Source organism: Rhinolophus sinicus, chromosome 16 (assembly GCF_057876585.1).
Source record: "Rhinolophus sinicus isolate RSI-liver-muscle chromosome 16, RSI-T2T, whole genome shotgun sequence".
In the NCBI taxonomy this organism is placed as follows: Eukaryota; Metazoa; Chordata; class Mammalia; order Chiroptera; family Rhinolophidae; genus Rhinolophus; species Rhinolophus sinicus.
In genome coordinates, this window is record NC_142516.1 from 3,372,069 (window position 1) to 3,396,598 (window position 24,530).

A 24,530-nucleotide genomic window follows, 5' to 3' on the forward strand; every position below is an offset into this window, starting at 1 on the left:
TTTCTCTCTCTCTCTCTCTCCCCCCCTCTTCTGTTCCCCTCCCTGATTTTCAATCTGATTATTTGTGTCAAAATCTGGCGGTGAAGGGCCAACCAATAGAGAGCGGCAGCGCGGGGCTGCATTTGCTTATCAAAGCTTCCCAGGACTCAGGGCGCCCATTCATTTCCAACCCTGGGCTCCTGGGGCTGCACTCTTTTCTCCCGGAAATTTTGAGTAACAACTAGATGAAAAGAAAGTGATGGCTGAATTACTATATTCTAAAAATGAAAGTTAAAACAAAATGGAATGGTTTACTTATAAACCTGATTTTGTATAGAGACTTATAACTATCTTTAGTTTTTCTTTCTTTTCTTTCCTTCCTCTCTTCCTCCATCCGTCCGTCCCTCCCTCCTTCTTCCCTCCTCTCTCTCTCCGTCTCACCCTCCCTCCTCTCCCTGCACTGGTTTACCATCTCCAGCCAGGAACACTCTGCTACAAGAACTTGGCTAGCGAGCTGCTGCCTGTGGCTCTTAGAGAGGTCTCTCTTTTCCTTGCAGAGGTCACCCTTGAGAAGAAAGGTCAAATTCATGCGTCCCCGGACTTGACCCTAGAAAGGGTGAAGGAGCAGTCGAGTGTGGTAGCGAACAGTCAGCCAGACCCTCAGCCGGCTCAGGCCCACAGGCAGGCTGCCCTTGGGTCCCAAGGCCTGTGTCGCCATCTGCTGGCCGCGGAGGAGACCAGCGGAGGTCCATGGGGCCTCCAGCGCGATCCCGGTCACCGTGGGGAAAGCAGGGACGGCCAGTCTCAAACACTTCATCCCATTGGACACGGAGCCCCAGCCCCTCATCCCATCCCCAACACACCACACCTTCTCCTCCTCCGCTGGCTAACAGGATGACTAATTTATTTCAGGAGGAGGTTTTGCATAAGACAAGAACTCACAAAACACTGCACTGTTAGGCTGATTTGCATGCTCTTCCAGCCCAGTGCTGGAGAGATTATGTTTCCCTCATAAAGAAATCAAGTGTGGCGACAGAAAGCCCCAACTTAAAGTGCAAGTCCAAGGTCCGATGGAAGAGAAACGGGGTTTCACGGGGTTTCACGCGAGGTCTGTCCCAGCTGAGCCCAGCCCTTCAGTGAGTGCTAGCCTGGCTGTCATCTGGGCCCGCGAGGGGCCGCTGGGCTCAGGGCGCAACCCCAGGCTGCTCACAGGAGACCCCAGCCCTGGGTCTCTCTTCTTGCCAGAGCGGGATTAGTGGAAGCATCTAGAATATCCTTTGGATGTTGCACATTGCCAAAAGTCAGCCGTAACCATTTGTCATTATGCAGAAAACTTGGAAAATACTTCCACGACACCAAGAAAAAAGTCTCCCCTAACTTGACAGTCCCCATTCCTTCATGTTCTCACTTCATCCTACGCACACATCCATATTTTGCTATTGTAAACTGGTGGGTCTTCTTCCACTGAGTGTTATTTTATTGAAATACCTCCTGGATTTTCTTGGGGCTTTTATTAACATATTTCAGTTCTCCCTGGTTTACCTTACCGACCACTTCATCAATTGGGGTGTTTAGTTCTCGGGATATTTTCTAGTGTAAAGCTGCTATATGGGGCCTATACAGTTTAGCTGCTGTCCTAAGGCTGGGATCCCACTTTGGGGTCCTTATGTTCCCCCTTGAGTAAACAACTCAGGAACTCCCTTCCTAGACCAGGATCCCAGCCTGGAAGTAAAGGCAGGCCTGCCCTGGAGCCGCCCAGGGACCCCCTCCATGGGAGAGCAGTGTCCAGGCCTTCAGCCCCGGGGCTGTGTCACGTAGGCCCTTGCAGCTGAGACCTCCCAGCTTTGGATCAATGCCCTCCAGGGATGCACACAGAGCCCACTCTACTCCACTTAGCAAGCAGCCCTGGAAATGAAGTGCGTTCATTAGCCTGCTCCAGGGGCAAAATCACTTCAGCATCTGTGTGCTCGTTTGTTCGTTCGTTCATTCATTCATTCATTCATTCATTCATTCATTCATTCATTCATTCATTCTAGTTACTGTTGGTACCTTTCATATACCAGGGTCCTTCTTCCTTCTTCCCTCCTCCCTTGCTCCCTGTCTTAGTCAGCTCGGGCTGTCATGACAGAATACCGTAGACTGCATGCCTTAACATTTATTTCTCACAGAGGATGGGAAGTCCAAGATCAAAGTGCCAGCAGATTTAGTTTCTGGTGAGGACAAGCTTTCTGACTCGCAGACAGCCACCTTCTCGAAGAGACCTCACATAGCAGAGAGAGAGAGATCTAGCGTCTCTTCCTCTTCTGATAAGGGCACTAATCCATCATGGGGGCCCCACCCTCAGGACTTCATCTACACCTAATTACCTCCCGACGCCCCACCTCCAAATAGCTTCCCATTGGGGGTAGGGCTTCAGCATATGAATTAGAGGGGGACACAGACATTTAGTCCATGATTACTGAGTGCCTAGTAGGTACCAGATGCTGGGCTTTCACATACGAACCAGACAGGGACCCTCATGAACTCTTTCCTGGTCCAGCAGGTGGGACAGAATACCCTGAAATTTCTAATTTGGGGTGAAAGTGCTGTGATATAAACACGGTACGCAGAGGAGAAGGGGGTCTGGGGAGATGGACCCAGACTTGGAGACAATGAAGGAAGTGACGTCTATGATGCCGGGCTGGGTGAGTTGGGAGAAGGAAAGTAGGGAAGAGTGTCTAAAAGAGGGACACCACATGTGAAGGGCTGGAGCTCAGGACCTTCAGGGAACTGACGGCAGCCAAGTTCAATGTGGGTGGAGGGTAGAGATTGAAGGGGAGGGAAGGATGGGACATTGGAGAGAAGAGCCTAGAGAGAAAAGAAACAAGGTCAGGAAGATTCCCCTCGGGTGGAAAAACCGTAACCGTCCGTGATTTCCCTTTGCCTAACAGGACAAATTCTCAGTTTCAGAGATGAATGGTTCCCACAGTGTCAGAGCTTTCACATGACAGCACTTTTCACATGCATGTTGAAGAAACCCCAATTAGATTAGTTTAGTAACAACAGCAAACCAAGTCATTCACTGTCACTGAAAAGTTTCAGCTTCAGGCGTGGTTGGATCCAGGTGCTCAAATGATATTGTCTGGATCACATTCATTCCTGCCTCAGGATATTTACGTGTGTCGTCACCGCTGCCTAGATGGCCTAACTCCCAGAGCATCCCATGGCTATCTCCTTGTCATCAGGTCTCAATTGAAATGTCACCTCCACAGAGAAACCTGCTTGGCCATCAACTAAAGCAGGACTTCCCACTCCAGTCACTTTCTGCTCCATTAGCCTACCCTTTGTTCTTTTTGGCATTCATAATTATCTGAAAATATCTTGTTGACATATTACCTTTTTATTTATTTATTTGCTTATTTATTTATTTATTATTGGCCTGACTGCCCACAAGGAATGGAAACACTACTAGAGCAGGCGCTGTGTGTGCCTGGCTCACAGATGAATCTCCAGTGCTTTGGCACTGATGATGCATTTACAGAATGAATGAATGAATGAATGAATACCTCTCTCTCCATCTCTCAACTGTGCTTTGTTCTGTACTGGTTTTATTTTGGTGCTGAGATCACCAACACTACCTGTTATAGTCTATGAACTTAGAAACTCCAGTGGAAAAAAAGCCCCTTTCTCAATAGTTTCCATAAGAGGCTTGGGGTTGGCTCTGATTGGTCCAACCTAGTCACACGCCCATCCCTGCACTCATCACTTTGGCCAGGGGGAGAGCTATGGGTCTCTCATTGGCCCAATTTAATGTTCTTTCTCTTCAATCTCCTCCTTCACAGCCTAACTCAGCCTCAACTCCTCCAGGAAGCCTTCCCAGACTTCCCACAATCCCTGGGGTCACCTGTGGTCTAAAGGGTTTGGTCCACCCAGGACAACCTGTGGGTTCTTGTCTTGCAATGTCAGTTGTGGTTACTCAGCTGTTTCTCAATGAGATCAACGAGCTATCTGAGGGTAGGAACACGGGGAAGTCCTCTCTCAGCAGGCAATGGACACAAGCTGACCCGGTAACAAGGGCCTGCAGGGACCGTGATCAGACTGAATAAATGGGCACCACTGTCACTAAGGGCTGGGCAGTGGACAGTGTGCAGAGTCCCCTGCCCTCTGTGGGGACATCTCAGGCAAGTAGAGGCGGTTCCGGAAGCTGTGTGTGTGTGGGGAGGTGAGGGCGGTGAATGCGCTGTGCTGGGTGGGTGGCAGGGTCCAGGCTGGTCCCATCACCAGCTGGCATTGGCTATGTGACCTTGGGCACGTTTCCGGCCTTGGCTGAGAATGGCCACAGAATTAGGAATGAAACAAACATGAACTGAGTCCATCAGCCCGGGAACGGCAAGGGTGGACTGGGTGGTTCTTGCCCTTGGGGTGGGGGTGAGGGGGCTCCTAGCGAGTGGTTGAGCCCCGGGGCTACCCTTCTCTACCTGCCTCTTGAGGTGCCAGAAAAAGCACTCAACCGCTGTCCTGCTGAGACAGTCCTTCAGGGAGATTGCGGAGCTCTTTCCAAGCCCAGGCTTCTTGCCAGGAGCCGCAAGCAGCTGAGGTAGAGGGAGCCCTGCCTGGAAACGCTGCTTGGCACCGGGGCATGGCACTGGGGCATGGCACTCCCCTGCGGGGTCACCGCCTCACAACCCTGGCGCCTGCGCTCCGCGGGAGGACGCAATTCACAGTGTAGCCACGCGGTGGCGCTCCTACCTACTTTTCCTCTGGCATAAACCACTCTGAAAACACTAAAAATTCTACCTACCTACCTACCTACCTACCTACCTACCTACCTACCTACCTGCCTACCTATATCCATCCATCCAGCCAGCCATCCATCCATCCGTATATATCTATTATCTATCGATCGATCTATATCTATCATCACTATCATCACCTATTTAACTACCGTTTAAATTACAAGAACGATATATAATCAGAGTAGAAAGAAGAAAAAACAGAAGGTGCACCTCTGTCCTGGTCTGTATTCTTTTAGTTTCTCTTTTTCCCTCCCTCTCTTTTGTCCCCTCCCCTCCTTCTCCCTCCCCCCAGCCATAAGCATGTGTGCATGAGCATATAACGTTTTTGAATTCAGACAAACCTTGATTGACCCTTTGCTTTGAGGCCCACAGAGTTAGGCAGTATCTCCACCAACCTGTGAGTGCAACCCTCAGTCCTCTGGCCTCCATGACCCTCAGAGGGGGTGGGCTACATCCTGGAGGAAGGCCATGGGGCGTTCCCTTCACAAGATGATTGGGGGCCTCAGAGGAGCAGGACATGAAAGAGGGGTGCAGAGAAATGGGGTGGGGAAGCAGGGGTGCTTGGCCAGGATCCTGCATTCCTACCCAATGCCTCCTAGCCACCCCAGCAGGGGCGTCAAACAGGTACCCGGGGACCCCGCCTCTAGGTTTAGGAAATACCAACATGGTGAAGAAGTCCTTCTATTCCTTCTACCCCGACAGACTTCTCAGCTGGGAATCCTCTGCAAAAGTCTCCATCAGTTCTCCTCAGGTAAACATGAAACCTTCTGGCAGGAGGCCCGTGAGGACCCGAGAGGCAGGGTGACGGCAGACCCCCAGTTCACCCACCTGAGGTTGCAGAAGGGGAAACTGAGGCCCAGAGAGAGACTTGCCAAGGGCACATGGCTTCTGAGAAGGTGTGGGAACAGAGCCCCAAAGAGCAGTTTCCAGGCTCTCGGCCTCACGTGGAAAGGTGCTGACTCGGGTAGTAGATGGCCATCAGCTGTTACCAATTAGCCAATTAGCCACTGATATAACTGCCGTGGCTGTGCTGGTTGGGTTGGTTGGCAGGCAGAAAGGCGGACGGCGGATTGCAGATTGTGTGGATCCTACTTCCTATGTTTGTCTCGCCCGGCCGCCAAAGAGAGTGGGGTGCAGAAAGACCCCTTGTTGGGGTATTGGTAGATGTTTGCTCCCTGTGTCTCCAAACCAGCTGCCAGTGAGAATATAGTGGTATGACTCCCCTATCTATGGCTCCGTGGGTGTTCCTCTTTGGCCTCAGCATATCCTGTGTTCTTATGTGGGGAGCGGGAGCTGAGACCCTGCATGACAGCCTGCATGACAGAAGGAGACTCAGGACAGGGACCCTGGCCTCCTAACTCTCTTTGAAAGCCCTTCATGGTGGCGGCCATTGTTTTATTGCCTCAATCTGGGTATCTCCTCTGTTTTATAAAACATAAATGCCCAATGGCGATTCACAGAGCAGGGAATGTCTAGTTCTCCAGGGTGGCCTGGTGGAATGGAAGACTCTCTCTGACACTCAGGCCTGGGACAACGCACAGGCTTGACACACCAGTTGCATAATCGGGGCCAGGTCTCCCCTGAGACCCTAACTTCGCATCTGTCAAACAGGGCTAAGGACGTGCTTCCCTTGGGGTCATTGTAGGTAGCCAACGAGGTAACACGTACAAAAACATTTCATAAATGTGAAAACACTTCAATTCATGAGTTACTCTTTCTCAGCAGAAATATTCCATAGCCGAGTAATGAACTCTGCTCTCTCTTTCTTCAGAAGGTCAAGAGCAGCCTTAGTTGCTGAGGAGAAAACAGCTCCCAAACCCAGGGCGGGGTCAGCCTGCTTCTCCTCAGGGGGCTGTGCTCATTTCCATGGCAGGTTGATTATTAATGAAACACCTACATTTGGTTCCTGCTCCATGAACTGCCAGGGACTTCCTCCTTCGTGTTCTCTCTGGACGCTCACAGGAAGCCCACTCGGAGGCTGCACAGACGGAGGAGGAAGGGACGGAAGTTCTGTGAACATGTACCTCGGGCCAGATGGGGGGGTGCTTCCCAGGCCTCTTCTCTTAGTCCGAGGGAGCATTTTGTCACTTGGAATTCCTGACCATGTGATGGGAAACCAAGCACCAACTTCCAGAGGCGGCTGGCAGTGGGCCCAAGTCCCATCCACTAGGCATGGACCCCCCACTTCGCTCCCCAGTCTTTCCCCAGCCCCAGGCCTAGCACATCACAGGACCAGTAAGTGTGCGATGCACGAAGGCAAGTCTGTGTTTTCCCAACAAGCTGTGTACGTGTGCACCGTGTGTGCGTGTGTGTGTACATTAGCCAGCCTTAGGAGTGTAAACATCTCCCAATGGGTCCTCACCTCCCCAGTCAGGCCTCATGGAGTAGCACCCCCAGAGGGGGATGGCCTTGGTACCTGGGTAGTTTCAGCAGACAGGAGTTTGCTGCGGCTGCTGAGCTGGCAGCGGCCCTCCCTTCCCCCACACCTACTTGGGTCAGGGGGCTTCAGGACTAGGGCTTGGCTTCAGACCCCAGGCCCAGGAAGCAGAGCCCGAAATGAATGCATAAACAATGAAGACATTCGGGAGGACGCACACCCCTTCTCGGAGGACTAGAAAGACAAAGCCATCTGGGAAAGAGCCCTCTTTTGGCACCGGGGGCTCTGTCTCGCTGCTGGTGGGCACCAGGAGTGTCCTGCCTGCAGGAGGGCTGGATGGAATCAACACTCCCACCCACCAGGCTCTGCACCCAATTTACATGCGCTTTGCATGTTCCCACGGTCTTCAGAGGTTTTCAGGTCTCCATTTCATCAGAGTCCCCTGAAGAACCAGCATGTTTCTCCTCTGTTGCTTCTTATTAACCCATGAGCCAGCAGGGAGGTCCCCTCTGCCGAACATTAGAAGAAGGCAACCGTGGTGGTGCTGGGGACAGAGGGAGAACCAATGAAAAGTGATCTGTCTGCACTTTTCTGCAGGATGAGTGGTTTGTAGTTTTGAAAAGACACCTGTAATAAGCTCATTTGGAAAGCAGGAAAGGCACCTTTACAAAGCATCCAGCCCAGACCCAGCTATTCCACTTCTGTGGCTGTCCCAGAAAGCATCAGAAAAGGGGACTCAAAGAGGTATCTGTATGTCCGTCTTCACAGCGGCTGTGTTTACCACAGCCACGTGGCGGGAGCCACCCAAATGTCTATAGACAGAAGAATAGGTAAACAAAATATAGTATGGGATATTATTCAGCCTTAGAAGAGGGAAACCCTGACACCTGCTACACCATGGATGAAACCTGAAGGTATTTTTAAGTGAAATAAGCCAGCCACAGAGGGACAAATACTCTGATTCCACTCACCTGAGGGACCTGGAGAGGTCACAATCACAGAGCCAAAGCAGAATGACAGGTGCCAAGGGACTGGGAGGGGAGGGGAAATGAATTATTTGTAGGGACAGAGTTTCAGTTTGGGAAGGTGAAAAAGTTCTGTGAGTGGATGGTGGTGATGGTCGTACAACCGTGTAAATGTCCTTAAAGCCACAGAACTGCACACTTTTTAAGGGTCAGGATGGCCTGTGTATTTGACCACAGTCTCAAACAAGCCATCTCGCCCAGTGTTTCATTTCCACAGGTGGGGAAAGCGGACGTGCAGGAAGGTAAGGCAGCCCTGGAAGCTGAGGGACTCACCACCTCGTGACCAGGATTTAAGCGTTTCCTTCACTGCGGATTCCAGTTATTTTTTGATCTTCAAATACTTTTCCAAGTTTTTATTATAAAAAATGTTTAAACAGGAAAACGAAGGAAACGTCTAATGAACACCCATTTAGCCACTAACCTGTATTCAACAATAGTTACTATTTGCCAAACGTGCTTTAGCTCCCTATGTGCACATACTTGTACATACATGTATACATGTTTTGACAAAACGTTTTGAAAGTATATAGCAGACTTCATGTTACTTCACCCATAAATGCTTGAGCCTATGTCTCCTAAAAATAAGGATATTTCTTACATAATCACCTAACTATGGTGTCATTATCAGACCTAAGAAAATTGTAATTCCCAAATATTCTGGAATATCCAGTTTCTAGTCACATTTTTGCAATTTCGCCAGTTTTCTTCCAGAGGTGCTCTTTTAGAATCAGAACCCTGCCAAGTTCGAGCATTGCATTTGCTTGTTTCTTTAGTCTCCTACGTGACAGAACAGTGCCCTCTACTCTTCATTTGACATTGATTTTCTCACCCCCCACCAAGCGTCCAGACCAGTCTGGTAGAAAGTCCTGCGTTCTGGATTTGTCTAGCTGATGACCTACAAGGTCAGACAATTAAGTTCGCGAACTCATCCTAGAAAAAGTGCTCTATACCTCATTACTGAATATCACTACGGTCACCTTCCAGTGACTCCCCTTGGGAAGCTATGCACCGACGCCAGCGCCTAGTCCACCCTTCAAAGCAATTTTGGAGCTCTTTTTCTGGAATGGCCATCAGAGCTATCGTTGTATTATCCTTAATATCCTGAATTTCTTCAAAATGTCTTCCTTTCAATATTTCCTCTACCATCTCTGTGTCTTTTCCATCTTTTGGCCGGACTTCTTATAGAGCTTGATGTAGCAGGGCAGAGGGCAAGCGTCAGGGCCTTCTCATCCCAGTTTAGTGACCCCAGAGGAAAGACAAACGTCTCTTTTTAGCATTCATATTATACAGACCCAGGGAAGGGCACTAGTTGGCCCAGCTCAAGCCACATATCCAAATGTGGGCAATCAGTGTGGCTGGATGCTGGGGATCTCCGATGGGCCTGTGGCCTGAGGTGGTGGCACTGTGCTTGTCCCCAGGAAGGGGAACAGGAGACGCTAAACGCACCAATGAAATGGATGTACATCCCGTACATCGAGTCAGTACCACCTGCCTACAAGGTGGGGAAGCCCCTGTCACACAGAGGGTCCAGGGTGGTGCGGGGAAGGTACTGGTTTGATTAACATCTATTTAGCAAGTGACAAAAATCAACCCCAGAGAAGCGGAAAATGTCTAAGCAGTCCAGAATGGGCAGTGGCCAGAGATGGTGGCAGGGCTGCCTCTGCCTGTTGTTTCCAGCCGCTTCTCATGAGCCCCTGGTGGTCCATACTGAGAGAACAATTACCATTCTTCTTCCAGACACTGTATAAACAGTAGCAATGTGTGTATAGCCCCCTGAGGGCCAGGAGCTGATGAGCTCCGTGTATCACTGCTCCCTTCCAGGGAGAACAGAATTCCAGCAGGATGAGGTCAGCCAAGGAAAGTTAGGGGTTGAAAGGGGGGTTCCTGTGTCAGAGCTCTGGAGCAGTGCCTGTTCCCCGACTCTACCCCTTAACCTGAGCTCTCCCCGTCCCTGGTGGTCTTAGAAATCCCTGAATGCACTTGAGTTCCTGCCCTGGTGTGAATACAAAGGTGGGGGCTGGTTCTGGACATGGTTTGTGGACTGGAGGAAGTGGGAGAACCCAGACACTCCCCTGTCTCCCCCAACCTTTCCATCTCTGGACCCCAAGCCGACTCTGCTTGGGTGGCTACACAGAAGTTATCTGGTGAACTGGAATTTGGTGAACTGATTCCTGGGAGCGACGGATCCTGCTGTGCGCGTACTTAGCACAGTAACAAAACTAACACTTATTGAACTAAGCTCTACACTAGTTATAGCTTAATAGCTCACTGAATCCACCCCAAATCCCCATTAGGTAAGCATTATTATTACCCCTACGTTGTAGATAAGGCAACTGAGGCTCACCCAGTTAGTAGGATAGCAGAACCCGACATTCTAACTCGGGTCTGTTTGAATCAAGAACTCCTGGCTTCTCCCAACTGCCTCCATGACTCAATGCCCACCACCCCCACAAGCCAGCGTGGGCGTAAAGGTGGCGTGCACTGCTCAAGGGCCCCAGGAGAGTTGCAGGTGAGTAGGGAGTAAAATACGCTTGGGCTCTGTTCACATGGGCTATGGGCCGAGCGAGTGCCTTTTTCTAACTCACTAATACGCCACACCTGCTGGCAGCAGCCCTCTCCCAGACCACGCTGCGCCTCTTGGGATCCTGACAAAACCCACCACGCTGGCCTGGCCGCTCCTATACACCAGGCCCCTTAAATCATGCTCTGTCTCGCATCATGATCCAATTGGTTCCCAAACTTGTTTTTCCCATAACTCACCCAGCCTTTTCCTGCTTCCAGGCTCTTGCCTTGGTTCTCTAGGCCTGGAACGCCTTTCTCTTCCCAACCACCTTTCCCATTTCTATTTCATAAAACCTACCTTTCCTTGAAAACCCAGGCGGATGCCCAGTCCTAAAAGCCTTTCAGACACCAGTTAGACTTCATGCCGCCCTCTGCTGTTTGTCGTAACACTTCTATCCTGCCTCTGATAAGGACCATCGTCTATTAACGTACTCGGTGTGGAACACCGCGCTAAACACTCTCTCCATACTTGATCTTCCTGCATCTTTGTGAATATTATTATGCCCACTTCACAGAGGAAGACACTGAGGCTCAGAGGCCTTCCAGACTTGTCCAGGTTTGCACAGCTAGGAAGTAGCACTGAATTAAGGAACTGAATTAAGAGGTTCTGATTTCAAAGCCCCCTGCTCTGATTAGAGCGGTTTCCAGAGTTGTCGTGACCTGGCCTGAAGCGTTGGCAACCTGAGGGCAGAAGCCAGTGGTTCTTCGCAGTTCCAGATGTGGGCTTTTCACAAATATTCTGCAAAGGAAAGAAGGTCGCCCTGGGCCGCGTTTCTCTCCTTTCCTAGGTGAGCTGCCACTCCTCTAAAGCTGCGAAGGAGCCCCTTCACCCACGCGAGTGCCAGGGGCGCTGTGGGAAACAGGATCGCACCTCTATGGCCAGGTCTGCTAAGCAGAAGCCGAGGGAAAGTAGGAGGCACCCCAACCACACCCAGCCGGTCGAACTTGTTTACGCCTCTTGCACAGCCCCTCCCGCCCGGCCCGGACACGTGACCGCCGCCCCGCCCCTCCCTCTCTCGCGTGGCTCCTCCCTCCACGCCGGCCCTTCTTTTTGCCTCCTTCGGAGTCACAAGATCTCTCAGCAGCCTCCTTTCGGGATCCTTCCGCCCGTCCCCGCCCCCCCCACCTTATAAACTCTCCTTGTTTTGTTTTTTTTCCTCGACCAGTTCGCCTTATCAGTAATGAACGAAATGGCCTCTTCCGTCCAACGGGACTGCCTACCGCTGTCATCTATCATTGGGTTCGAGAGGGAGGCGAGACCCCTCTGGGGACTCTTTTTCGTGGCGGAGGCTGCAGCCGGTCGTGGACGTTTCACGACGGGGGAGGTGCTGTACGTCCAAGATGGCGGCGCCCTGTAGGCTGGAGGAACTGTGAGGTAAACAGCTGAGGGGGAGGAGACGGTGGGTGAGTATGGGGGTGTCGCCCCCTCCTTTTCACGGGGGCTTCTCGGCGCAGCCCTGGCACCATGACCCCAGTCGGGGAGGTCCTGGGGGGCTGGGGCAAGGGGCTCACTTGCTGGGGAGGGGACCCCGGGAAGGGGGGGTTCGGCAAGCTTTCCCCTCCCTCTTATTATGCGCTATCTCCGGCGGGGCCCGGCAGAGCTGGTGCGTCCCTGGGTTGGAGAGGCGGACCGGGCTGTCACTTCGCCCCTTCTCGGCGGCCGAGGGGCGGACGGATGCACGCTCGGGCCGCGGTGTGGAGGGCAGGGGTGAGGTGAGCCCCTCCGCCAGCCCCCCTCTGGGTGGGGTGACAGGTTCCCGTGGGGTGCGGAGGGCAGCGGGGAGACCCTCGGCCGGAGGGCAAGGGTCGGGGGTGGGGCGGGCTAGTCCCAGGGCTCGGGGAGCGGGCTCGGGTGGGGGGAGAATGAATGGAGGCAGCCTGTGGGCATCCAGGTGTCGCCCGGACTCCGTGTCTCGGCTGAAATTTGCATGACGGGAGCGCCTGGCCCCGGCTGTGCTTGTGGGTGTTTAATTGACGGTGAAAGACAGTTACCTGAAGTCAGCAGAGGTGATTCTGAAGAGACAGCTACGCGCAGAGCCACTCCTAGACTCATTCATTCATTTGAGGAACTGGAGTCCGAGGCACCTTTGAGAATTAGAGCCCGTGGTGCTTCCCGGCAGCGTCTGCCTTGGTGTGTTTTGTGTTTTTTGGGGGGGAGGGTTGAGACGGGGTTCAGCCCTCCTAAATACCAACAGCTCATGTCCATGGAGTAGTCAGTGTGGAAGAGCTTTGCCGCCATCCTCTCCTTTAGGTCTCGGGACAGGGAATAAGCAGCTGCCTCCATTTCTCAGATGAAGCAGTTGAGGCCTGGACAGAGAGGGTGATGTGCCCAAGGTGACACCTCCAGCAGTATTTGAGCCAGGACTAGAACTGGGGTCTGGCTCATTCCAAGACTGTGGACCTGTCGTTATTTATACTCACATGACTCTCTTATTTATCTGTTACTTGGTCAAAGTTGGCCTGTCATTCTAATTAAGTGAGTAGGATGGATCCGTGGGCCAAGGTCTGTGCACAGGGCCCTGCGCACGCGCTGGATTTTGAAAAGATGGTAAACTTGCTTATGTGTCTTAGCTTTTGTTTGGATGGTACTGTTGTGCATACAAACATGTTAGTCTACGTTAGGCTGGAAAGTATTTGATGCTTTAGAAAATGACGAGTTTACTGCAAAAAGAAGTTCTGCTGAAACCCTCGCTGGATTTTTTATCGAAATAGCACTCCACTTTACATGGAGTAAGCTGTGAAAGTACTGAAATAGAAGAATACTCTTCTGAGATACTTTGATTTATAATTTTGGGATCAACTTGGAGTCATCTGAATTCAAGAACAGGCCGGCAAAGGGGAGCTGTAAATTTCAAGACGCATTATAGAAGCGGATCTTCTGGGAGCCCTTGATTTACGGGGCAACCACCTGTGATTTTTAAGTTCAACATTCCTGAGTAAACCTGGAGTATGCAAATGTGAAAACTGATTTAGTGCAGGCAAATGAATCGTTCACAGTCATGTATCAGGCAAATGAGGCTCCTCAAAAACACTGAAATAGTCCTTTCTGCTGCCCTTGGGAGCTGCAGAGTCTTCTTTTAAGCACCTGGTATAAACTTAAGAGGTATCTGTAGAAGATGTAAATGGAAAATATTCTCTTACTAAAGTTAATATCCTATCCCAAACACTCTTACCTCACGTGCCTGGAAGGGCGGATGATGAAAGCTTTCTTTGCTTCATGCATTTCCTGGTGTTATACAAACTTGGTATGTTCCTAAATTCCTTGTTAGACAGATTCCGAGGTGGCTACAGGCCTTCTTACTTGTTTTCCTTAAAATTGGAGTATCTCCAATCCTGTGACTCAGTTGTACTCTTCCTCACTGTTCAGCCAAAGACCTCTGAAACTGCTCCTGTTGTGGTGTAATATGATCCCTTCTTCTGTGCATGCCTGGTTTCATTTGTGAGATGAAACTGAACAGTCTTAGTAGGACAAATCAAATACATACCTGTCTATGTGGTGTTTACAGGATAATGAAATTACCGAAAGAAGCGATCTCGGAACCTCCGTCAGACCCCATAGTAGGTAGATGTGCATTTTTGGTCTTTGCAGACACCCTGAGTATATATTTTGGGAGAAGTCAGAGGTGATTTGGATATGCACCAGAGGTTGTGAACCAGTGGCTTAAAGTTTCAATTTGGCTTTTTTCTTCTAATTTATAATTTATTGCAGAAGCATTTCTTAAAATAGCTTCTAACCTCTGATGTGTATAGTGGTGGGTGAATTTTGGACTCTGAAGTACAGCTGACTTGCTCTTATAGCTCTGTCTTCTTTCAGAGTTTGTTAGGATACAGGTATGTTCTTTTCTGGGTTCCAGGACCAGTAGTGGACTAAAATTAGCTTCTCCTGGAATTGATTGGATGTTCTCAGGTGCAGATGAACCAAATACAGCAATATTATCAACCATTGCGAGCTTTTCTAAAAGTCAGATAGCTTTCAACTTTGAAGAAGTCATTTAAGTTCTCTGAGCCTCAGGTTCTTCATGTGGTTGTAAATTAGAGTATTGCTAAGTCTAAATTTCTGTGATTCAAAGTCCTCCTGGGGCTTCAGTTAAATATTCTGGTTAAATTGATGGAATCAAAGTGTTAATGGCTTTATAATAACTTAGCAAATTGGTGACTTTCAGCCTGAAGTGTTGATCTTTTGCTTTATATCACATTATTTTTTAAAAGTAATTTCCTATGAGTTCCTCATTATAAATCTCTTTGAAAGGTTAGTTTTATTTGTATTGGTTTTGTCCGTTATTTAAGGAGCTACAATCATGAAAGAAAGAAAAGTATACTCAGTAGCATTCAAATCTGTAGTGTTTTGCTTAAATATGTGTGTGTGTGTTTGTATGTGTGTATACATACACATACACGTTTTATATATATGCAAACACTGAGTTTTTCCATCGTGTTTAATATAATTTAGTTTGCATGAAATACCCATTTTCTTCTATTTAAATTGGTCTGAAAGAGGTCTACCATCAGTAATTTGAGATTATTCTTTTTCTGATTTACTTTTTAAGCCCATAATTACTAGAAATTAGTAATTTAATGTCTAATGTCTTTTTAGGGGGAGAATAAAAAGTATTGCTGTATTTTATCAATATTGTGTATATCCATTCATTCTCAGGACCGTACTAATTTTTCTTGTCCCTTCTCTTGTGCAGTGCTAACTTTTGTTCTATACAGGGAAGTAGCAAAAGGTAACAGAATACTTTTTCAGGTTGAATGAATTCAGATAGTCATCTAATGAGTAAAGTGCCTTAAAAACCAAGCTTTGATACACAACAAGGCATGATAGTGACTGGCCTAGAACTCACAGGTCGCTTTGTAAGGATAACGGCAGCAGAGGCCACAAAGTATTTGAGTCACGAGGGACAAGTCTGCCCCTCTATTGGTGATGGCAGCCACAGTGAGGAGTGTGATGAACAAGAACACGTGTATCGAGTGACCTTCCTGCCTGCGGTCAAGACCTGTGCTGCTTCAGTAGTTCACACAGCACAGGAACAAACACAAAGTGTATCCATTCTAAGTTATAGAATGTTTTGTCAATGTTTCAAATGCAAGTTGCGGAATGGATAGACTGCTGAGCCGAGGTACCCATTCATATATTTTGTTGAGTAGTAATATTGTTATAATAAAGTTTATATTTATTGAGAACTTAGGAGCCAAATGTGCTAAATATTTTACCCGTGAGCCTATTAACTCTTCCCACAACCTTAAGAGGCAGGGTAAGGAGGTCAGGAAACAACCCCGTTGGTTGACTCCAGAGCCCCCAAATTTAGTATTTCATTGTGTTAAGCTGCCTTGAGTTGCTATCTCATAAACTAACTCATAGATCCATGGTTCTTAACTTTTTTTTTTTGGGGGGGGGCTCGTTTCCCTTCTGAAAATCCATGGGAAACTGGACCAAATATCCCTTCCCATCCCATCACCACCAAAAAAATTCATACAGATACGAAATTTTGGGTATGACTTCAGGAATGTCATGGACCGCTTGAGCCCCACTGATCATTCTAGATAGGTTAATGCTCTTAAAAATGGACTCGGGCTTTATGAAAAACGCTCGTTTTCTTTTTTTAACCAGTAGGTAGGAAAGGCCCAGGTTTTTAAAAGATGAGCCTATGTTTGTATTATAAATCACTTTGTTCAACTTTTACATTGAAAGATTCTTTCCACTTCACTGGGAATTCAACTTTGGGTGCCACGATTTAAAGAAAAAAAAAAAAATCAGAAGTGGAGAACTCAGTATAGAACTTGCTAAATGCTTGTCAGGTTTGGCATTCAGTCTGTGCTGGTACCTTCAGCCCCTGGCAGAATTTCATGGGATTTTCCCCAAGGTTTATGCACTATTTTTTTCCCCTTGGAACCTCAAAGTCTTTATATAATACATGTATTTATTTAATGTTTCTTGGCTTCATCCTTCTTCCTTGACCAGTGGTCTTAACCTTTAGTGGGCATCAGAATTAGCTAGAGGACCCCACTCCCAAAGTTTCTGATTCAGAGGTCCGGGGCAAGGCCCAAAAATTTACATTTCTTTCTTTTTTTTCTTTTATTTATTTATTTATTTATTTATTTTTTAGAATTTACATTTCTAACGAATCCCCGGTAATGCTGAAGTTGCTGGTGTGAGCCCCACATCTGAGAATCCCGGTCCTAGACCATCAAACCCTGTGCCTTCATTCCATGGATATTTCTGTTTTAGTTCTATGAACTTGAAACCTAAAGAAATCTTCCAGTTTGCTCAGATTCCTTTTGAGGGAAGCTTTGTATAGTGACTTTTTGAAACATACGTGGTATCTGTCTCGCCTGTATTTTCTTGGTGCATAATTTTGGTTATGCTAATAGGAAGTCAGAACGTCGGAAACATTATTTATAGAAGTGGTGTACCTTACCAAAATGAAGCTCTCTCTCCTCAGGCAAGTGACTAAAGGATTCACCTTTGAAATGGGATATAAGCTTCAGCAAATTGTCCATCGGGGTCACTAACGGCGGAATTCTGAATGGAGAATCGGGAGCTCTCCTGTCCCGGCTTATGTGACCTTGAGAGGGACCACAACTGCTGAGCCCGTTTCAGTCCCACATGACTACACATTTGGGCAGGTTTTGCCATCAGCTGTTTTACTCACATGCTAAATTGTATTTCCTACCCCTTTCTCTTTCCTTCTACGCATTGGTAGGAAGAATGAATTGGAGCGAGGACGATCTTACCCTTTTTGGATGCATTTGTGCTGAAGGCACCTTTGTTCACTTGATAGACTATTACTCTAGGAAATCACCTCAGAGGCGAACATAATAGTGTAACAGTGTCTTATTAACATAACATTATTACCTGTATTACTAACATATGTTATCTGTTTTATTAACTAGCAGTGTAATAGTTGTGCTTTACAGAATGATATAGTCCATCTATGCCTGAACCTGTGTCTGAATTGTCTTTGAATTGTTTTAGATAAAAACCTGAATATAGAAATCAAGTTATAGTGAAGCGATATCTGCCTTCATTTTACACCCGCCGTTGTGGTTTTCACCGTAGACCAGTGTGTGCACAGTGACCTTAGGCGATATGATTTGCAGTGATGTGTTCTGTGATTTGAAGTTTTGGGGCTCCTAGGACGTGCACAGCCACACACAACACTGGCTTTCCAAAAGTCTGAATAGTCAACTGATATTTTCAGATAAAAGACTTTCTAAAGGCATTTTAGGTACCTGCCCCTCGTGTTCAAAAAGGTGTGCGTAGTTTTTAGCCCTCCCACAGCTCGCAATGCATCTTGCCGAGGGCAGAGAAAGGTGAAAAAATGTGTGCGGGCCCTGCTGATGTCAGCTCTACGTGGCTGTTATGCTGGGGTTCGTGTGTAATCCCAGGTGTATGAGCCTCCGGTCTGTCAACACCTACAGAATGAAATTAAGTAAGGTGAACTGTGACAACAAATTGACCCATGTTCCTTCTGTTTGATCTAAAAATACTAAAGCACAGAGCCCTCATCTTCTCCCTCAAACCTACCTTTTATTTTTATTCAAAAGCACTGCTTGTGGAAGTGCAATTACAATGTTGCATTTAGGTGAGAGCGCAACTTCAAACTCTCACAGAGGAAAAATCTAGATTTGGGAGCATTTGTTTTTTATTTGGCTTTTGAATCTGAGAACATGGATCGACCCTGTTATGCTCTGACCAGCGTTCCCATCCATACCCTTAGGGAGGCACACACATCTTTGAGAAGGGTCTTCTCCATTCGTCACTGCTGCACAGGAAGTCGCAGGTCACGTTTCACTTTGCTGACCAGAATGGTTCCACCCAGTGGTACTTCCATCGGGCAGGATTTAAATATAAATTAATAAGTGAATAAACACTTACAAATCATAAGTGATGGCAGGTAGCCTTTGACATGGCCACATGACAGTGATGCGGGTTTATTAGCATTACCATTTTTCAGTGTCGTGCTAAAGACGCTCACAAGCCTTACTGCGGAGCATTGGACAAAAGCCATTCTGATTTCCCGTGCCAGGGCCTTTATCTAGGACAGTGATCTTGGCTGGGCGGGATGAGATCTCATCTTGGATCTATTCTAATTTTACCCTTGCCTTAGATATTCCTGTTCAGGTAAAAGATCCAACTGGGATTAATTGCCAGAGGAAGTCTACATGACTCATTGGACTAACAGCTGATTGTAAGATTCGGAAGATGAGAGGTTCCCGTGTGTTTTGGTTTTTTTTTTTAATTTTTTAAAGAAATTCTTATTGGGGATTATTGGGGAACAGTGTGTTTCTCCAAGGCCCATCAGCTCCAAGTTGTCCTTCAACCTAGTTGTGGAGGGCGCAGCTCAGCTCCAAGTCCAGTCGCTGTTTTCAATCTTCAGTTGCAGGGGGCACAGCCCACCTTCCCATGCGGGAATTGAACCGGCAACCTTGTTGAGAGCTCACACTCTAACCAACTGAGCCATCCGGCCGCCCCGAAGCTCCCATGTTTTAATTCCAGCTCTGCTTGGCTGAGTGACCGTGGCCCTGTCTGAATGGTTTGGTGGGCCTTCCGAAAGGCCAGCCCGCCTAACGGCACTGCACACACGTTTGCATGTGCCACCGAGGACCGTTGTGGGGGATGCCCTGAGTGTCACCCATGAGGAGAATAATCACCTTGACATCTGGAGCAGGAGGTCGCAATTGTCAGGGAGTGGCTTAACCCACCAGTTGACCTTGACCAGGATGTTCAAGGGCTTGTTTCCAAGCTTTTCTGTGCTCAGTGGGATTTGATGTATGGCTCGTGTTTCCCCGAAAAGAAGGCCTCACTGGACCATCAGCTCTGAGGCGTCTTTGGGAGCAAAAGTTAATGTAAGACTGGGTATTATATTACATTATATTATACCCGGTCTTATATAAGACCCAGTCTATTTTACTATAAGACCGGGTCTTAATATTAATCTTTGCTCCAAAAGACTCATTAGATAGAGCTGATAGTCCGGCTCGGTCTTATTTTCGGGGAAACACGGTATATGAGGCTCAGCTTTCATACTCCGTACTCAACCCTGGAATGGCTACCAGGGAAGCTGATGAAACATTTGCCCATCTAAACAGGGTGTATTTGCCTCTTGGGTGCCAGAGTTGAAATCGGCCCTGGGTGCCCATTGGTGGGCCTGGGCTCTCTGGCCTCGTGGAGCTTACAGTCTCGTGATCAGCCTGTACCCAAATAGATTTTGAAGGGCTCACATTGTAAAAGCAACCCAGAATGTATGTATTTATACATACTCATATTTAACGTAGATATTTCATATGAGAGCATTTGGACAGAAGGAGGAGGAAAGTAGAGAGAGGATAGCTGTTTATGCTTGTCACGTAGAAGTAGAAGAAGGTTGTGCTGTTTGGAAGGCAGAATTTGGCGTTGTACATTTATTTAAGAAATACGGTAACTCCTAGTCATTCAGTCAACAAGTGCAGTAAATCCTCCCTTAACATTGTCAATATCTTCTGTGCCTCCGGCGTCTCATCAACGTTACAATGAAAGGGTGTTGAACTAAACGATATTTTTCGAGGACCTGCTGTACCCGACACTGGTAGCTGCTAGAGACTGAATACGCTCCCTTCCCTCCCTGGCTGTAACTTCTGTTCTGGTGAGGGAGACACGTTCAGTAACTAATTCCACTTGTTTGACTGGGTTGTGGTAAGAGACACAGAAGTGGAGGCTGCTAAGAGGGCGTAACTGAGAGCGTCTGGGACTTGGGGTGGAAGAAGTGAAGGCTTGCTTCTCTGATGAGGGGACGTTTAAGCGGAGAGGTGAAGGTGAAGACTAATCGCGGGAGAGTCGCGGGCACAGGGACAGCAGGGACGTGATCCTGCAGTGGGGCGAGGTGGCTTGGCTGAGAGGCCGGTGGGGGAAGGGGTTGGGGCGGCCATGAGGCCATGCAGGCCACTAGGTGCGTGGGGCTGGCCCTGGTCCTGCTCGTGGGCCCGCCTCACGGGCTCCCGGGTAAGGACTCTGCCACACGCTGTGCCCCAGGCTATGGCACACAGCCTCTCCTGTCACCCCCACACAGCCTTCTGAGGAAGAGGCATGGCTCTCCTCGCTTCACACATGAGGGAACTTACGGGTGGACATTAGGGACTTAAGATCAATAGCCAAAAGTTACCCAGCTAATAAGTGGCAGAGCTTGGATTTCAACTCGGGACCCTCTGGCTCTAGGGCCCGTCCTGACCATTTACTGCCCGTTTGTTTATAGCTCTAATAAACAGGCAGTTAACAAAAGGCAGAGATTCCAAGTTCAGCCCAATGTGAAGAATTTTCCAGCACCCGGCTGTTCAGACACGTAGACAGGGAGAGGCACGTGCGCCCAATGATTGGAAGTGTTCATTCCAGTGGGGCGTAGGTGGCCACCTGTAAGGGACAGAGTAGGAAGGAGGTGGAACCAGACGAACCCTGAGCTCCCTCTCCTGCGTCTGCGTTCACTTCGCTGTAAGACGAATCCATGTTTACACGTGTGTTTTCTTCCCTTCAGTGACCATGAAAGACACCAGGTTGACAGCACTGGAAACTGAATTACCAAGTGTCCCCAGGACAGGTAAGGCATCAGCTCAGTCCACTGGTTGGGGGACGACGGAAGGGAATTGGCCGTCTTGTCCATGGTTGTGCATCCATGTTTCTCTGCATTCAGATTTAACATCGATGATTTTAGCTGCTGGCCAGGAGCTGGACCTTCTGTGGCGTGAAGTAACTGGTCAAACTCCTGATGGTTTACTAATTGCTTATTCAGTGCCAGGCACTGTCAGATGCATTGTATGTGTTATTTTCTTCTTCACAAGCATGCGTTTCGTGTATCCCCATTTTACAGATGCAGACTCGGGCTCTGAGCTGTGTCATACTTTTCCTAAGGTCATGAGGCTGGTACTTGGTGGACCCATGACTCACATAGTTCTGTCTAGCAGCAACGTTTGGTTTTCATCACTAACTTAAGTTGAAGCCTGTGTGTTGGAGCAAGTCATTTAACTAGTGCAGACATTCTCAGCCCAGCCTGTCTTAGAAATGCACTTGGGTCTGTAAACGTAACTTTAGTGTAAAGCAAGTGCACTCTGTGGACCCTGCCCCGTCCCCTGCTCTGCATTGGGGCCTGGGTGTTGGGATTCTGTAAACTGTCCAGGTGACTGAGAACCCCCGAGCTAGTGACTTAGTATTTACATCTTCACATGGCTTTGTCCGTTGATTGTCTTAATTAGTTTTCTGGGCTGAATTATATGCTGTAATCGTTTCTAGGAATTGGAGGATTCTGAGTCCCTGAATTTATCCTTCATAAACGCTGAGGCCCTGGCATTTCCATGGAGATGGGTTTAGTCCTGGTGCTCCGACTGAGCGCTGAGCTGTAATTTTGAGTTTATAGCAGGAATGCCCAGTGCAGCCACGTGGTGTGTCTACGGGAAGGCGGGAGGGAAGGGCTTGGCTCTGCTCTTTATACACAGACAGCTAATGGGCTTTATTTAATGGCTCACTGGTTGCCATTTACTGTATTCTGTCACTGCCTCACCTTACCGCGTAGGAACTGTGAAATGAGGGATTTTTGCCTTAAAGACCAGTGTCTGTTCACAAACAAGGGCTTAATATAGATGGTAGACCGTCTAATAAGGAGGTGGAAACATGGTTCTATCACAAGTAGGGGAGGCTTTCTAAGTTTGACTTTTCATTTTTGAGTTTTTTGTGTGTACTTAACACTGTCCCTTTTGTAGATAGCCACTGAATATGAATTTGAACCCAGTGTCAAATGGTCAGCTGTTCATGTCCTTCAGGCCCAAACTGAGTATCACACAAACCAAAATCTCAAATTTTATGAAACATTTTTTATTACTACAATTGTATCACATTTTAGTAGCCAGATTTTTAAAGTTTGAAACTTTAATGCGGGGCCAATACTTTGCCAGCACTGCCAGCTGATGGGTTGCTCCTGTGGCCACTGTGGTCGTGTGTGTGTCACCGAATAAACAGCCATCTTTAGTTGCCACATGTGGTCCCATCACTGATCTTTCTGGACAAAGCAGGTCCAAAATTCAGGAGAGTTTCTCGTAGGTTGTTTTCTGGAAGGAACTGTACCTGGGATTCATAGCTCGGGCAAGCCTCAAAGATCCTTCATCTTCAGCTACTAGAAATCATTGGCGGTCATTTTGACAAGCTTTTCGTTGAAATTTTTAGCCTTCATAGGTGCAAAACTCCAAGAAATTGTCTCTGTAAAGCGTTTTTATAAAGTGTGAAATTTGATGAGTGAGTACAAAATGTGTTTTTGAGTATTTTATTTTTTTCTTAACATTGTTTTCTTCATAGTCTATTTTTTTTATGTTTGGCTTGAAGACTGGATATTGTTGAGAGTGATTTTGAATTTTTTGTGTGTCTTAAAATTGAGATGGCAGGTAGAATTTTGTTTTTAATTTATCATTACAAGATGTGAATTATTCCCAAATGTGACTTTTCCTTGAAAGACTACAAATTAAATGCAGTTCTTAAGGTTATTTTGTAATAAATGCTACAGAACAATCCTATGGAAGTTAAAATGAAAATATAATTTGATTTATGTCATCTAGCCAGGTATTAAAATTTGGTAAATATTTGGCTCAGAGTAATTACTATTATTTATAAAAGTATCTAGCTAAGCTGCCCTCTTAATATTTATATTATTAGTTAACATATTTAACTATTTGGAAGTTCGTAATTTTTTTTCCCCCTTCTTCCGCCTCCCTCTCTTCCCCGCCCACTCTGGTTCAAGCCGTTGTTTCTCAGTCTGGTTGTGTAGGACACAGCTCCCTGGCCCATGCTGGTGTTATGAGCCTTGAGCTCCCCCGGCTGAGGCAGTCGGTTGTGACTGCTCACAGCAGCCTGCTGCCGCCCTCAGCAGCCCACGGCAGCTTGTGGCAGCTCACGCCAACCTCCGGTTGCTTACCTCCGGTTGCAGCCCAGCTCCAGGGACAGCTGTTGTTCACAGTCTTAGCTGTAGAGGGTGCAGCTCACTGGCCCATGTGGGAATCGAACCGGCAACCTTGGTGTTAGGAGCACGGTGCTCCATCCACCTGAGCCACACGGCCGACCCTGGAAGTTCATAATTGTTTTTAAGTATAAAAATCACATCATGAGCTGAAGCTTCTATTTTTATGAGTAAACATTTATACTTAAACTGACAGAATTTCCACTTATAAAACACAAAACTTGGCTGTTACTTCTAGAATGTTTTGCCCGTATTTGAAAGTGATTATTCAGAGCATTCCAGGGATGGAGGGAACAGTAAGTACAAAGCCATCGAGCAAGAACCTGCTGTCCCGGGTTTGAGAAGGCTGAGACTAGAGCAGGGAGATGAAGAGTGGAGAAGAGACGGAGCGTGGGAGTTCGTAAATGGCCGAGTCAACGTGGAGCCTTAGGGGCCACTTGTGAGTTTAGTTCTTATTAGCTCCCTGTGAAGCCACTGAAGGATTTTACACGGCAGTGATGGATTCTGATTTCCCTATTTCAGCGTCTCTTGTGGTTGTTTGGTGGCACATGAATGGTAGGGAATCAGGAATGCAAGTGAAGGAGGCTGCCGCTGCCTTGTCTCCAAGGGGACACCATGGGGGTTGGACGCGGCCGACAACAGAAGGGGTAGCGAAGTCTGTGTTGCTGACGGATGAGATGTGAGGGGAGGAGTGATTGAAGAGTCAAAGGTGTCGCCTAGATGTTTGCTCTAGACTGGCGGTCGTGCCTTTTGCTGAGACCCAGGAGACTGGCAGAGTGACAGGGTTTGGTGGGTGTTGAAAGTCACGGCTCCTTAGTATAAATAGCATCATCTATAGCAC

The 24,530-nt window shown here is 47.9% G+C and overlaps 1 protein-coding gene across 8 annotated transcripts in view; it reads left to right on the plus strand.

The window, feature by feature from the left end:
* The first annotated feature begins 12,005 nt into the window (after positions 1 to 12,005).
* Positions 12,006 to 24,530, plus strand: part of TSC1 (TSC complex subunit 1) — a 43,030-nt gene continuing 30,505 nt past the window's right edge. For 3 of the 8 annotated variants that reach the window (XM_019728922.3, XM_019728926.3, XM_019728925.3), the window contains exons 1-2: positions 12,037 to 12,122; positions 21,227 to 21,289. The gene's annotated coding sequence lies outside the window, so the exon portion shown is untranslated. Of the gene's footprint in view, positions 12,123 to 12,311; positions 12,432 to 12,825; positions 12,850 to 21,226; positions 21,290 to 24,530 lie in introns of those variants that run through there. The other 5 variants (XM_019728923.3, XM_074331243.2, XM_088793459.1 and 2 more) reach the window with 4 other exon arrangements.